The sequence below is a fragment of the Camelus bactrianus genome, chromosome 27 (genome assembly GCF_048773025.1).
Source record: "Camelus bactrianus isolate YW-2024 breed Bactrian camel chromosome 27, ASM4877302v1, whole genome shotgun sequence".
NCBI classification, from domain to species: domain Eukaryota; kingdom Metazoa; phylum Chordata; class Mammalia; order Artiodactyla; family Camelidae; genus Camelus; species Camelus bactrianus.
Window position 1 is genome coordinate 7,419,891 of NC_133565.1, and position 17,025 is coordinate 7,436,915.

The window sequence follows — 17,025 nt, forward strand, 5'->3', positions numbered from 1 at the left end:
GAAAGCCGTCCTTCACCTAGCTTGTTGGGAACACAAAGTTTCTCTTCAGATGCAAACTCCACTCCATACATATATATGGGGATGTACTAGCCCCAACTCGATTTTACAGTGAAAACTGCAGGAAATTCAAACCGGCACTAGGAAACAGACTGAGAAACCAGAGAAAAAGTTTCTCCTGCAACCCGTTCCCTTTGTGCTAGATGAACGAAAGTCTCTCCACATGCTCAGTTCTGAGAGATAAGTGTGTGTGGAAGCCGTCCTTCACCTTGCTTGTTGGGAACACAAAGTTTCTCTTCAGTTGCAAACTCCACTCCATACATATATATGGGGAGGTACTAGCTCCAACTCGGTTTTACAGTGAAAACTGCAGGAACTTCAAACCGGCACTAGGAAACAGACCGAGAATCCAGAGTAAAAGTTTCTCCTGCAACCCGTTCCCTTTGTGCTAGATGAACGTACGTCTCTCCACATGCTCAGTTCTGAGAGATATGTGTGTGTGAAAGCCGTCCTTCACCTAGCTTGTTGGGAACACAAAGTTTCTCTTCAGTTGCAAACTCCACTCCACACATATATATGGGGAGGTACTAGCTCCAACTCCGTTTTACAGTGAAAACTGCAGGAACTTCAAACCGGCACTAGGAAACAGACTGAGAAACCAGAGTAAAAATTTCTCCTGCAACCCGTTCCCTTTGTGCTAGATGAACGAACGACTCTCCACATGCTCAGTTCTGAGAGATAAGTGTGTGTGGAAGCCGTCCTTCAACTAGCTTGTTGGGAACACAAAGTTTCTCTTCAGTTGCAAACTCCACTCCATACATATATATGGGGAGGTACTAGCTCCAAATCGGTTTTACAGTGAAAACTGCAGGAACTTCAAACCTGCACTAGGAAACAGACTGAGAAACCAGAGTAAAAGTTTCTCCTGCAACCCTTCCCTTTGTGCTAGATGAACGTACGTCTCTCCACATGCACAGTTCTGAGAGATATGTGTGTGTGAAAGCCGTCCTTCACCTAGCTTGTTGGGAACACAAAGTTTCTCTTCAGTTGCAAACTCCACTCCATACATATATATGGGGAGGTACTAGCTCCATCTCTGTTTTACAGTGAAAACTGCAGGAACTTCAAACCGGCACTAGGAAACAGACTGAGAAACCAGAGTAAAAGTTTCTCCTGCAACCCGTTCCCTTTGTGCTAGATGAACGAACGACTCTTCCCATGCTCAGTTCTGAGACATAAGTGTGTGTCAAAGCCGTCCTTCCCCTAGCTTGTTGGGAACACAATGTTTCTCTTCAGTTACAAACTCCACTCCATATATATATATTGGTAGGTACAAGCTCCAACTCGGTTTTACAGTGAAAACTCAGGAACTTCAAACCGGCACTAGGAAACAGACCGAGAAACCAGAGTAAAAGTTTCTCCTGCAACCAGTTCCCTTTGTGCTAGATGAACGAACGTCTCTCCACATGCTCAGTTCTGAGAGGTAAGTGTGTGTGAAAGCCGTCCTTCACCTAGCTTGTTGGGAACACAAAGTTCCTCTTCAGTTGCAAACTCCACTCCACACATATATATATGGGGAGGTACCAGCTCAAACACGGTTTTACAGTGATAACTGCAGGAACTTCAAATCGGCACTAGGAAACAGACCGAGAAACCAGAGTAAAAGTTTCTCCTGCAACCCGTTCCCTTTGTGCTAGAGAACGAACGTCTCTCCACATGCTAAGTTCTGAGATTTAAGTGTGTGTGAAAGCCGTCCTTCACCTAGCTTGTTGGGAACACAAAGTTTCTCTTCAGTTGCAAACTCCACTCCGTACATATATATGGGGAGGTACTAGCTCCAACTCGGTTTTACAGTGAAAACTGCAGGAACTTCAAACCGGCACTAGGAAACAGACCGAGAAACCAGAGTAAAAGTTTCTCCTGCAACCAGTTCCCTTTGTGCTAGATGAACGAACGCCTCTCCACATGCTCAGTTCAGAGAGATAAGTGTGTGTGAAGCCGTACTTCACCTAGCTTGTTGGGAACACAAAGTTTCTCTTCAGTTGCAAACTCCACTCCATACATATATATGGGGAGGAACTAGCTCCATCTCTGTTTTACAGTGAAAACTGCAGGAACTTCAAACCGGCACTAGGAAACAGACTGAGAAACCAGAGTAAAAGTTTCTCCTGCAACCCGTTCCCTTTGTGCTAGATGAACGAACGACTCTCCACATGCTCAGTTCTGAGAGACAAGTGTGTGTGGAAGCCGTCCTTCAACTAGCTTGTTGGGAACACAAAGTTTCTCTTCAGTTGCAAACTCCACTCCATACATATATAAGGGGAGGTACTAGCTCCAAATCAGTTTTACAGTGAAAACTGCAGGAACTTCAAACCGGCAGTAGGAAACAGACTGAGAAACCAGAGTAAAAGTTTCTCCTGCAACCCGTTCCCTTTGTGCTAGATGAACGAACGTCTCTCCACATGCTCAGTTCTGAGAGATATGTGTGTGTGAAAGCCGTCTTTCACCTAGCTTGTTGGGAACACAAAGTTTCTCTTCAGTTGCAATCTCCACCCCATACATATATATGGGGAAGTACAAGCTCCAACTCGGTTTTACAGTGAAAACTGCAGGAACTTCAAACCGGCACTAGGAATCAGCCTGAGAAACCAGAGTAAAAGTTTCTCCTGCAACCCGTTCCTTTTGTGATAGATGAACGAACGTCTGTCCACATGCACAGTTCTGAGAGATAATTGTGTGTGAAAGCCGTCCTTCACCTAGCTTGTTGGGAACACAAAGTTTCTCTTCAGTTGCAAACTCCAATCCATACATATATAAGGGGAGGTACTAGCTCCATCTCTGTTTTACAGTGAAAACTGCAGGAACTTCAAACCGGCACTAGGAAACAGACTGAGAAACCAGAGTAAAAGTTTCTCCTGCAACCCGTTCCCTTTGTGCTAGATGAAAGAACGACTCTTCACATGCTCAGTTCTGAGAGATAATTGTGTGTGAAACCCGTCCTTCCCCTAGCTTGTTGGGAACACTTTGTTTCTCTTCAGTTACAAACTCCACTCCATATATATATATTGGTAGGTACAAGCTCCAACTAGGTTTTACAGTGAAAACTGAGGAACTTCATACCGGCACTAGGAAACAGACCGAGAAACCAGAGTAAAAGTTTCTCCTGCAACCAGTTCCCTTTGTGCTAGATGAACTAACGTCTCTCCACATGCTCAGTTCTGAGAGATAAGTGTGTGTGAAAGCCGTCCTTCACCTAGCTTGTTGGGAACACAAAGTTTCTCTTCAGTTGCAAACTCCCCTCCATACATATATATGGGGAGGTACTAGCTCCTTCTCGGTTTTACACTGAAAACTGCAGGAACTTCAAACAGGCACTAGGAAACAGACTGAGAAACCAGAGTAAAAGTTTTTCCTGCAACCCATTCCCATTGTGCTAGATGAACGAACGTCTCTCCACATGCTCAGTTCTGAGAGATAAGTGTGTGTGAAAGCCGTCCTTCACCTAGCTTGCTGGGAACACAAAGTTTCTCTTCCATTGCAAACTCCACTCCACACATATATATGGGGAGGTACTAGCTCCAACTCGGTTTTACAGTGAAAACTGCAGGAACTTCCAACCGGCAGTAGGAAACAGACTGAGAAACCAGAGTATAAGTTTCCCCTGCAACCCGTTCCCTTTGGGCTAGATGAACGATCGTCTCTCCACATGCTGAGTTCTGAGAGATAAGTGTGTGTGAAAGCCGTCCTTCACCTAGCTTGTTGGGAACACAAAGTTTCTCTTCAGATGCAAACTCCACTCCATACATATATATGGGGATGTACTAGCCCCAACTCGATTTTACAGTGAAAACTGCAGGAAATTCAAACCGGCACTAGGAAACAGACTGAGAAACCAGAGAAAAAGTTTCTCCTGCAACCCGTTCCCTTTGTGCTAGATGAACGAACGTCTCTCCACATGCTCAGTTCTGAGAGATAAGTGTGTGTGGAAGCCGTCCTTCACTTAGCTTGTTGGGAACACAAAGTTTCTCTTCAGTTGCAAACTCCACTCCATACATATATATGGGGAGGTACTAGCTCCAACTCGGTTTTACAGTGAAAACTGCAGGAACTTCAAACCGGCACTAGGAAACAGACCGAGAATCCAGAGTAAAATTATATCCTGCAACCCGTTCCCTTTGTGCTAGATGAACGTACGTCTCTCCACATGCTCTGTTCTGAGAGATATGTGTGTGTGAAGCCGTCCTTCACCTAGCTTGTTGGGAACACAAAGTTTCTCTTCAGTTGCAAACTCCACTCCACACATATATATGGGGAGGTACTAGCTCCAACTCGGTTTTACAGTGAAAACTGCAGGAACTTCAAACCGGCACTAGGAAACAGACTGAGAAACCGGAGTAAAAATTTCTCCTGCAACCCGTTCCCTTTGTGCTAGATGAAAGAACGACTCTCCACATGCTCAGTTCTGAGAGATAAGAGTGTGTGGAAGCCATCCTTCAACTAGCTTGTTGGGAACACAAAGTTTCTCTTCAGTTGCAAACTCCACTCCATACATATATATGGGGAGGTACTAGCTCCAAATCGGTTTTACAGTGAAAACTGCAGGAACTTCAAACCTGCACTAGGAAACAGACTGAGAAACCAGAGTAAAAGTTTCTCTTGCAACCCGTTCCCTTTGTGCTAGATGAACGTACGTCTCTCCACATGCACAGTTCTGAGAGATATGTGTGTGTGAAAGCCGTCTTTCACCTAGCTTGTTGGGAACACAAAGTTTCTCTTCAGTTGCAAACTCCACTCCACACATATATATGGGGAGGTACTAGCTCCAACTCGGTTTTACAGTGAAAACTGCAGGAACTTCAAACCGACACTAGGAAACAGACTGAGAAACCTGAGTAAAATTTCTGCTGCAAACCGTTCCCTTTGTGCTAGATGAACGAACGTCTCTCCACATGCTCAGTTCTGAGAGATTAGTGTGTGTGAAAGCCGTCCTTCACCTAGCTTGTTGGGAACACAAAATTTCTCTTCAGTTGCAAACTCCACTCCATACATATATATGGGGAAGTACTAGCTCCAACTCGGTTTTACAGTGAAAACTGCAGGAATTTCAAACCGGCACTAGGAAACAGCCTGAGAAACCAGAGTAAAAGTTTCTCCTGCAACCCGTTCCTTTTGTGCTAGATGAACGGACGTCTGTCCACATGCTCAGTTCTGAGTGATAATTGTGTGTGAAAGCCGTCCTTCACCTAGCTTGTTGGGAACAAAAAGATTCTCTTCAGTTGCAAACTCCAATCCATACATATATATGGGAAGGTACTAGCTCCAACTCGGTTTTACAGTGAAAATTGCAGGAACTTCAAACCGGCACAAGGAAACAGACTGAGAAACCGGAGTAAAAATTTCTCCTGCAACCCGTTCCCTTTGTGCTAGATGAACGAACGTCTCTCCACATGCTCAGTTCTGAGAGGTAAGTGTGTGTGAAAGCCGTCCTTCACCTAGCTTGTTGGGAACACAAAGTTCCTCTTCAGTTGCAAACTCCACTCCACACATATATATATGGGGAGGTACCAGCTCAAACACGGTTTTACAGTGATAACTGCAGGAACTTCAAATCGGCACTAGGAAACAGACCGAGAAACCAGAGTAAAAGTTTCTCCTGCAACCCGTTCCCTTTGTGCTAGAGAACGAACGTCTCTCCACATGTTAAGTTCTGAGATTTAAGTGTGTGTGAAAGCCGTCCTTCACCTAGCTTGTTGGGAACACAAAGTTTCTCTTCAGTTGCAAACTCCACTCCGTACATATATATGGGGAGGTACTAGCTCCAACTCGGTTTTACAGTGAAAACTGCAGGAACTTCAAACCGGCACTAGGAAACAGACCGAGAAACCAGAGTAAAAGTTTCTCCTGCAACCAGTTCCCTTTGTGCTAGATGAACGAACGCCTCTCCACATGCTCAGTTCAGAGAGATAAGTGTGTGTGAAGCCGTACTTCACCTAGCTTGTTGGGAACACAAAGTTTCTCTTCAGTTGCAAACTCCACTCCATACATATATATGGGGAGGAACTAGCTCCATCTCTGTTTTACAGTGAAAACTGCAGGAACTTCAAACCGGCACTAGGAAACAGACTGAGAAACCAGAGTAAAAGTTTCTCCTGCAACCCGTTCCCTTTGTGCTAGATGAACGAACGACTCTCCACATGCTCAGTTCTGAGAGACAAGTGTGTGTGGAAGCCGTCCTTCAACTAGCTTGTTGGGAACACAAAGTTTCTCTTCAGTTGCAAACTCCACTCCATACATATATAAGGGGAGGTACTAGCTCCAAATCAGTTTTACAGTGAAAACTGCAGGAACTTCAAACCGGCAGTAGGAAACAGACTGAGAAACCAGAGTAAAAGTTTCTCCTGCAACCCGTTCCCTTTGTGCTAGATGAACGAACGTCTCTCCACATGCTCAGTTCTGAGAGATATGTGTGTGTGAAAGCCGTCTTTCACCTAGCTTGTTGGGAACACAAAGTTTCTCTTCAGTTGCAATCTCCACCCCATACATATATATGGGGAAGTACAAGCTCCAACTCGGTTTTACAGTGAAAACTGCAGGAACTTCAAACCGGCACTAGGAATCAGCCTGAGAAACCAGAGTAAAAGTTTCTCCTGCAACCCGTTCCTTTTGTGATAGATGAACGAACGTCTGTCCACATGCACAGTTCTGAGAGATAATTGTGTGTGAAAGCCGTCCTTCACCTAGCTTGTTGGGAACACAAAGTTTCTCTTCAGTTGCAAACTCCAATCCATACATATATAAGGGGAGGTACTAGCTCCATCTCTGTTTTACAGTGAAAACTGCAGGAACTTCAAACCGGCACTAGGAAACAGACTGAGAAACCAGAGTAAAAGTTTCTCCTGCAACCCGTTCCATTTGTGCTAGATGAAAGAACGACTCTTCACATGCTCAGTTCTGAGAGATAATTGTGTGTGAAACCCGTCCTTCCCCTAGCTTGTTGGGAACACTTTGTTTCTCTTCAGTTACAAACTCCACTCCATATATATATATTGGTAGGTACAAGCTCCAACTAGGTTTTACAGTGAAAACTGAGGAACTTCATACCGGCACTAGGAAACAGACCGAGAAACCAGAGTAAAAGTTTCTCCTGCAACCAGTTCCCTTTGTGCTAGATGAACTAACGTCTCTCCACATGCTCAGTTCTGAGAGATAAGTGTGTGTGAAAGCCGTCCTTCACCTAGCTTGTTGGGAACACAAAGTTTCTCTTCAGTTGCAAACTCCCCTCCATACATATATATGGGGAGGTACTAGCTCCTTCTCGGTTTTACACTGAAAACTGCAGGAACTTCAAACAGGCACTAGGAAACAGACTGAGAAACCAGAGTAAAAGTTTTTCCTGCAACCCATTCCCATTGTGCTAGATGAACGAACGTCTCTCCACATGCTCAGTTCTAAGAGATAAGTGTGTGTGAAAGCCGTCCTTCACCTAGCTTGCTGGGAACACAAAGTTTCTCTTCCATTGCAAACTCCACTCCACACATATATATGGGGAGGTACTAGCTCCAACTCGGTTTTACAGTGAAAACTGCAGGAACTTCCAACCGGCAGTAGGAAACAGACTGAGAAACCAGAGTATAAGTTTCCCCTGCAACCCGTTCCCTTTGGGCTAGATGAACGATCGTCTCTCCACATGCTCAGTTCTGAGAGATAAGTGTGTGTGAAAGCCGTCCTTCACCTAGCTTGTTGGGAACACAAAGTTTCTCTTCAGATGCAAACTCCACTCCATACATATATATGGGGATGTACTAGCCCCAACTCGATTTTACAGTGAAAACTGCAGGAAATTCAAACCGGCACTAGGAAACAGACTGAGAAACCAGAGAAAAAGTTTCTCCTGCAACCCGTTCCCTTTGTGCTAGATGAACGAACGTCTCTCCACATGCTCAGTTCTGAGAGATAAGTGTGTGTGGAAGCCGTCCTTCACTTAGCTTGTTGGGAACACAAAGTTTCTCTTCAGTTGCAAACTCCACTCCATACATATATATGGGGAGGTACTAGCTCCAACTCGGTTTTACAGTGAAAACTGCAGGAACTTCAAACCGGCACTAGGAAACAGACCGAGAATCCAGAGTAAAATTATATCCTGCAACCCGTTCCCTTTGTGCTAGATGAACGTACGTCTCTCCACATGCTCTGTTCTGAGAGATATGTGTGTGTGAAGCCGTCCTTCACCTAGCTTGTTGGGAACACAAAGTTTCTCTTCAGTTGCAAACTCCACTCCACACATATATATGGGGAGGTACTAGCTCCAACTCGGTTTTACAGTGAAAACTGCAGGAACTTCAAACCGGCACTAGGAAACAGACTGAGAAACCGGAGTAAAAATTTCTCCTGCAACCCGTTCCCTTTGTGCTAGATGAACGAACGACTCTCCACATGCTCAGTTCTGAGAGATAAGAGTGTGTGGAAGCCATCCTTCAACTAGCTTGTTGGGAACACAAAGTTTCTCTTCAGTTGCAAACTCCACTCCATACATATATATGGGGAGGTACTAGCTCCAAATCGGTTTTACAGTGAAAACTGCAGGAACTTCAAACCTGCACTAGGAAACAGACTGAGAAACCAGAGTAAAAGTTTCTCTTGCAACCCGTTCCCTTTGTGCTAGATGAACGTACGTCTCTCCACATGCACAGTTCTGAGAGATATGTGTGTGTGAAAGCCGTCTTTCACCTAGCTTGTTGGGAACACAAAGTTTCTCTTCAGTTGCAAACTCCACTCCACACATATATATGGGGAGGTACTAGCTCCAACTCGGTTTTACAGTGAAAACTGCAGGAACTTCAAACCGACACTAGGAAACAGACTGAGAAACCTGAGTAAAATTTCTGCTGCAAACCGTTCCCTTTGTGCTAGATGAACGAACGTCTCTCCACATGCTCAGTTCTGAGAGATTAGTGTGTGTGAAAGCCGTCCTTCACCTAGCTTGTTGGGAACACAAAATTTCTCTTCAGTTGCAAACTCCACTCCATACATATATATGGGGAAGTACTAGCTCCAACTCGGTTTTACAGTGAAAACTGCAGGAATTTCAAACCGGCACTAGGAAACTGCCTGAGAAACCAGAGTAAAAGTTTCTCCTGCAACCCGTTCCTTTTGTGCTAGATGAACGGACGTCTGTCCACATGCTCAGTTCTGAGTGATAATTGTGTGTGAAAGCCGTCCTTCACCTAGCTTGTTGGGAACAAAAAGATTCTCTTCAGTTGCAAACTCCAATCCATACATATATATGGGAAGGTACTAGCTCCAACTCGGTTTTACAGTGAAAATTGCAGGAACTTCAAACCGGCACTAGGAAACAGACTGAGAAACCAGAGTAAAAGTTTCTCCTGCAACCCGTTCCCTTTGTGCTAGATGAATGAACGTCTCTCCACATGCTCAGTTCTGAGAGATAAGTGTGTGTGAAAGCCGTCCTTCACCTAGCTTGTTGGGAACACAAAGTTTCTCTTCAGATGCAAACTCCACTCCATACATATATATGGGGATGTACTAACCCCAACTCGATTTTACAGTGAAAACTGCAGGAAATTCAAACCGGCACTAGGAAACAGACTGAGAAACCAGAGAAAAAGTTTCTCCTGCAACCCGTTCCCTTTGTGCTAGATGAACGAGCGTCTCTCCACATGCTCAGTTCTGAGAGATAAGTGTGTGTGGAAGCCGTCCTTCACCTTGCTTGTTGGGAACACAAAGTTTCTCTTCAGTTGCAAACTCCAATCCATACATATATATGGGGAGGTACTAGCTCCAACTCGGATTTACAGTGAAAACTGCAGGAATTTCAAACCGGCACTAGGAAACAGACCGAGAATCCAGAGTAAAAGTTTCTCCTGCAACCCGTTCCCTTTGTGCTAGATGAACGTACGTCTCTCCACATGCTCAGTTCTGAGAGATATGTGTGTGTGAAAGCCGTCCTTCACCTAGCTTGTTGGGAACACAAAGTTTCTCTTCAGTTGCAAACTCCACTCCACACATATATATGGGGACTTACTAGCTCCAACTCTGTTTTACAGTGATAACTGCAGGAACTTCAAATCGGCACTAGGAAACAGACTGAGAAACCAGAGTAAAAGTTTCTCCTGCAACCCGTTCCCTTTGTGCTAGTGAACGAACGTCTCTCCACATGCTCAGTTCTGAGAGATTAGTGTGTGTGAAAGCCGTCCTTCACCTAGCTTGTTGGGAACACAAAGTTTCTCTTCAGTTGCAAACTCCACTCCATACATATATATGGGGAGGAACTAGCTCCATCTCTGTTTTACAGTGAAAACTGCAGGAACTTCAAACCGGCACTAGGAAACAGACTGAGAAACCAGAGTAAAAGTTTCTCCTGCAACCCGTTCCCTTTGTGCTAGATGAACGAACGACTCTCCACATGCTCAGTTCTGAGAGACAAGTGTGTGTGGAAGCCGTCCTTCAACTAGCTTGTTGGGAACACAAAGTTTCTCTTCAGTTGCAAACTCCACTCCATACATGTATAAGGGGAGGTACTAGCTCCAAATCAGTTTTACAGTGAAAACTGCAGGAACTTCAAACCGGCAGTAGGAAACAGACTGAGAAACCAGAGTAAAAGTTTCTCCTGCAACCCGTTCCCTTTGTGCTAGATGAACGAACGTCTCTCCACATGCTCAGTTCTGAGAGATATGTGTGTGTGAAAGCCGTCTTTCACCTAGCTTGTTGGGAACACAAAGTTTCTCTTCAGTTGCAATCTCCACCCCATACATATATATGGGGAAGTACAAGCTCCAACTCGGTTTTACAGTGAAAACTGCAGGAACTTCAAACCGGCACTAGGAATCAGCCTGAGAAACCAGAGTAAAAGTTTCTCCTGCAACCCGTTCCTTTTGTGATAGATGAACGAACGTCTGTCCACATGCACAGTTCTGAGAGATAATTGTGTGTGAAAGCCGTCCTTCACCTAGCTTGTTGGGAACACAAAGTTTCTCTTCAGTTGCAAACTCCAATCCATACATATATAAGGGGAGGTACTAGCTCCATCTCTGTTTTACAGTGAAAACTGCAGGAACTTCAAACCGGCACTAGGAAACAGACTGAGAAACCAGAGTAAAAGTTTCTCCTGCAACGCGTTCCCTTTGTGCTAGATGAAAGAACGACTCTTCACATGCTCAGTTCTGAGAGATAATTGTGTGTGAAACCCGTCCTTCCCCTAGCTTGTTGGGAACACTTTGTTTCTCTTCAGTTACAAACTCCACTCCATATATATATATTGGTAGGTACAAGCTCCAACTAGGTTTTACAGTGAAAACTGAGGAACTTCATACCGGCACTAGGAAACAGACCGAGAAACCAGAGTAAAAGTTTCTCCTGCAACCAGTTCCCTTTGTGCTAGATGAACTAACGTCTCTCCACATGCTCAGTTCTGAGAGATAAGTGTGTGTGAAAGCCGTCCTTCACCTAGCTTGTTGGGAACACAAAGTTTCTCTTCAGTTGCAAACTCCCCTCCATACATATATATGGGGAGGTACTAGCTCCTTCTCGGTTTTACACTGAAAACTGCAGGAACTTCAAACAGGCATTAGGAAACAGACTGAGAAACCAGAGTAAAAGTTTTTCCTGCAACCCATTCCCATTGTGCTAGATGAACGAACGTCTCTCCACATGCTCAGTTCTGAGAGATAAGTGTGTGTGAAAGCCGTCCTTCACCTAGCTTGCTGGGAACACAAAGTTTCTCTTCCATTGCAAACTCCACTCCACACATATATATGGGGAGGTACTAGCTCCAACTCGGTTTTACAGTGAAAACTGCAGGAACTTCCAACCGGCAGTAGGAAACAGACTGAGAAACCAGAGTATAAGTTTCCCCTGCAACCCGTTCCCTTTGGGCTAGATGAACGATCGTCTCTCCACATGCTGAGTTCTGAGAGATAAGTGTGTGTGAAAGCCGTCCTTCACCTAGCTTGTTGGGAACACAAAGTTTCTCTTCAGATGCAAACTCCACTCCATACATATATATGGGGATGTACTAGCCCCAACTCGATTTTACAGTGAAAACTGCAGGAAATTCAAACCGGCACTAGGAAACAGACTGAGAAACCAGAGAAAAAGTTTCTCCTGCAACCCGTTCCCTTTGTGCTAGATGAACGAACGTCTCTCCACATGCTCAGTTCTGAGAGATAAGTGTGTGTGGAAGCCGTCCTTCACTTAGCTTGTTGGGAACACAAAGTTTCTCTTCAGTTGCAAACTCCACTCCATACATATATATGGGGAGGTACTAGCTCCAACTCGGTTTTACAGTGAAAACTGCAGGAACTTCAAACCGGCACTAGGAAACAGACCGAGAATCCAGAGTAAAAGTATATCCTGCAACCCGTTCCCTTTGTGCTAGATGAACGTACGTCTCTCCACATGCTCAGTTCTGAGAGATATGTGTGTGTGAAAGCCGTCCTTCACCTAGCTTGTTGGGAACACAAAGTTTCTCTTCAGTTGCAAACTCCACTCCATAAATATATAAGGGGAGGTACTAGCTCCAAATCAGTTTTACAGTGAAAACTGCAGGAACTTCAAACCGGCAGTAGGAAACAGACTGAGAAACCAGAGTAAAAGTTTCTCCTGCAACCCGTTCCCTTTGTGCTAGATGAACGAACGTCTCTCCACATGCTCAGTTCTGAGAGATATGTGTGTGTGAAAGCCGTCTTTCACCTAGCTTGTTGGGAACACAAAGTTTCTCTTCAGTTGCAATCTCCACCCCATACATATATATGGGGAAGTACAAGCTCCAACTCGGTTTTACAGTGAAAACTGCAGGAACTTCAAACCGGCACTAGGAATCAGCCTGAGAAACCAGAGTAAAAGTTTCTCCTGCAACCCGTTCCTTTTGTGATAGATGAACGAACGTCTGTCCACATGCACAGTTCTGAGAGATAATTGTGTGTGAAAGCCGTCCTTCACCTAGCTTGTTGGGAACACAAAGTTTCTCTTCAGTTGCAAACTCCAATCCATACATATATAAGGGGAGGTACTAGCTCCATCTCTGTTTTACAGTGAAAACTGCAGGAACTTCAAACCGGCACTAGGAAACAGACTGAGAAACCAGAGTAAAAGTTTCTCCTGCAACGCGTTCCCTTTGTGCTAGATGAAAGAACGACTCTTCACATGCTCAGTTCTGAGAGATAATTGTGTGTGAAACCCGTCCTTCCCCTAGCTTGTTGGGAACACTTTGTTTCTCTTCAGTTACAAACTCCACTCCATATATATATATTGGTAGGTACAAGCTCCAACTAGGTTTTACAGTGAAAACTGAGGAACTTCATACCGGCACTAGGAAACAGACCGAGAAACCAGAGTAAAAGTTTCTCCTGCAACCAGTTCCCTTTGTGCTAGATGAACTAACGTCTCTCCACATGCTCAGTTCTGAGAGATAAGTGTGTGTGAAAGCCGTCCTTCACCTAGCTTGTTGGGAACACAAAGTTTCTCTTCAGTTGCAAACTCCCCTCCATACATATATATGGGGAGGTACTAGCTCCTTCTCGGTTTTACACTGAAAACTGCAGGAACTTCAAACAGGCACTAGGAAACAGACTGAGAAACCAGAGTAAAAGTTTTTCCTGCAACCCATTCCCATTGTGCTAGATGAACGAACGTCTCTCCACATGCTCAGTTCTGAGAGATAAGTGTGTGTGAAAGCCGTCCTTCACCTAGCTTGCTGGGAACACAAAGTTTCTCTTCCATTGCAAACTCCACTCCACACATATATATGGGGAGGTACTAGCTCCAACTCGGTTTTACAGTGAAAACTGCAGGAACTTCCAACCGGCAGTAGGAAACAGACTGAGAAACCAGAGTATAAGTTTCCCCTGCAACCCGTTCCCTTTGGGCTAGATGAACGATCGTCTCTCCACATGCTGAGTTCTGAGAGATAAGTGTGTGTGAAAGCCGTCCTTCACCTAGCTTGTTGGGAACACAAAGTTTCTCTTCAGATGCAAACTCCACTCCATACATATATATGGGGATGTACTAGCCCCAACTCGATTTTACAGTGAAAACTGCAGGAAATTCAAACCGGCACTAGGAAACAGACTGAGAAACCAGAGAAAAAGTTTCTCCTGCAACCCGTTCCCTTTGTGCTAGATGAACGAACGTCTCTCCACATGCTCAGTTCTGAGAGATAAGTGTGTGTGGAAGCCGTCCTTCACTTAGCTTGTTGGGAACACAAAGTTTCTCTTCAGTTGCAAACTCCACTCCATACATATATATGGGGAGGTACTAGCTCCAACTCGGTTTTACAGTGAAAACTGCAGGAACTTCAAACCGGCACTAGGAAACAGACCGAGAATCCAGAGTAAAAGTATATCCTGCAACCCGTTCCCTTTGTGCTAGATGAACGTACGTCTCTCCACATGCTCAGTTCTGAGAGATATGTGTGTGTGAAAGCCGTCCTTCACCTAGCTTGTTGGGAACACAAAGTTTCTCTTCAGTTGCAAACTCCACTCCACACATATATATGGGGAGGTACTAGCTCCAACTCGGTTTTACAGTGAAAACTGCAGGAACTTCAAACCGGCACTAGGAAACAGACTGAGAAACCGGAGTAAAAATTTCTCCTGCAACCCGTTCCCTTTGTGCTAGATGAACGAACGACTCTCCACATGCTCAGTTCTGAGAGATAAGAGTGTGTGGAAGCCATCCTTCAACTAGCTTGTTGGGAACACAAAGTTTCTCTTCAGTTGCAAACTCCACTCCATACATATATATGGGGAGGTACTAGCTCCAAATCGGTTTTACAGTGAAAACTGCAGGAACTTCAAACCTGCACTAGGAAACAGACTGAGAAACCAGAGTAAAAGTTTCTCTTGCAACCCGTTCCCTTTGTGCTAGATGAACGTACGTCTCTCCACATGCACAGTTCTGAGAGATATGTGTGTGTGAAAGCCGTCTTTCACCTAGCTTGTTGGGAACACAAAGTTTCTCTTCAGTTGCTAACTCCACTCCACACATATATATGGGGAGGTACTAGCTCCAACTCGGTTTTACAGTGAAAACTGCAGGAACTTCAAACCGACACTAGGAAACAGACTGAGAAACCTGAGTAAAATTTCTGCTGCAAACCGTTCCCTTTGTGCTAGATGAACGAACGTCTCTCCACATGCTCAGTTCTGAGAGATTAGTGTGTGTGAAAGCCGTCCTTCACCTAGCTTGTTGGGAACACAAAATTTCTCTTCAGTTGCAAACTCCACTCCATACATATATATGGGGAAGTACTAGCTCCAACTCGGTTTTACAGTGAAAACTGCAGGAATTTCAAACCGGCACTAGGAAACAGCCTGAGAAACCAGAGTAAAAGTTTCTCCTGCAACCCGTTCCTTTTGTGCTAGATGAACGGACGTCTGTCCACATGCTCAGTTCTGAGTGATAATTGTGTGTGAAAGCCGTCCTTCACCTAGCTTGTTGGGAACAAAAAGATTCTCTTCAGTTGCAAACTCCAATCCATACATATATATGGGAAGGTACTAGCTCCAACTCGGTTTTACAGTGAAAATTGCAGGAACTTCAAACCGGCACTAGGAAACAGACTGAGAAACCAGAGTAAAAGTTTCCCCTGCAACCCGTTCCCTTTGTGCTAGATGAATGAACGTCTCTCCACATGCTCAGTTCTGAGAGATAAGTGTGTGTGAAAGCCGTCCTTCACCTAGCTTGTTGGGAACACAAAGTTTCTCTTCAGATGCAAACTCCACTCCATACATATATATGGGGATGTACTAACCCCAACTCGATTTTACAGTGAAAACTGGAGGAAATTCAAACCGGCACTAGGAAACAGACTGAGAAACCAGAGAAAAAGTTTCTCCTGCAACCCGTTCCCTTTGTGCTAGATGAACGAACGTCTCTCCACATGCTCAGTTCTGAGAGATAAGTGTGTGTGGAAGCCGCCCTTCACCTTGCTTGTTGGGAACACAAAGTTTCTCTTCAGTTGCAAACTCCACTCCATACATATATATGGGGAGGTACTAGCTCCAACTCGGTTTTACAGTGAAAACTGCAGGAACTTCAAACCGGCACTAGGAAACAGACCGAGAATCCAGAGTAAAAGTTTCTCCTGCAACCCGTTCCCTTTGTGCTAGATGAACGTACGTCTCTCCACATGCTCAGTTCTGAGAGATATGTGTGTGTGAAAGCCGTCCTTCACCTAGCTTGTTGGGAACACAAAGTTTCTCTTCAGTTGCAAACTCCACTCCACACATATATATGGGGACTTACTAGCTCCAACTCTGTTTTACAGTGATAACTGCAGGAACTTCAAATCGGCACTAGGAAACAGACTGAGAAACCAGAGTAAAAGTTTCTCCTGCAACCCGTTCCCTTTGTGCTAGTGAACGAACGTCTCTCCACATGCTCAGTTCTGAGAGATTAGTGTGTGTGAAAGCCGTCCTTCACCTAGCTTGTTGGGAACACAAAGTTTCTCTTCAGTTGCAAACTCCACTCCATACATATATATGGGGAAGTACTAGCTCCAACTCGTTTTTACAGTGAAAACTGCAGGAACTTCAAACCGGCACTAGGAAACAGCCTGAGAAACCAGAGTAAAAGTTTCTCCTGCAACCCGTTCCTTTTGTGCTAGATGAACGGACGTCTGTCCACATGCTCAGTTCTGAGTGATAATTGTGTGTGAAAGCCGTCCTTCACCTAGCTTGTTGGGAACACAAAGTTTCTCTTCAGTTGCAAACTCCAATCCATACATATATATGGGAAGGTACTAGCTCCAACTCGGTTTTACAGTGAAAACTGCAGGAACTTCAAACCGGCACTAGGAAACAGACTGAGAAACCAGAGTAAAAGTTTCTCCTGCAACCCGTTCCATTTGTGCTAGATGAATGAACGTCTCTACACATGCTCAGTTCTGAGAGATAAGTGTGTGTGAAAGCCGTCCTTCACCTAGCTTGTTGGGAACACAAAGTTTCTCTTCAGATGCAAACTCCACTCCATACATATATATGGGGATGTATTAGCCCCAACTCGATTTTA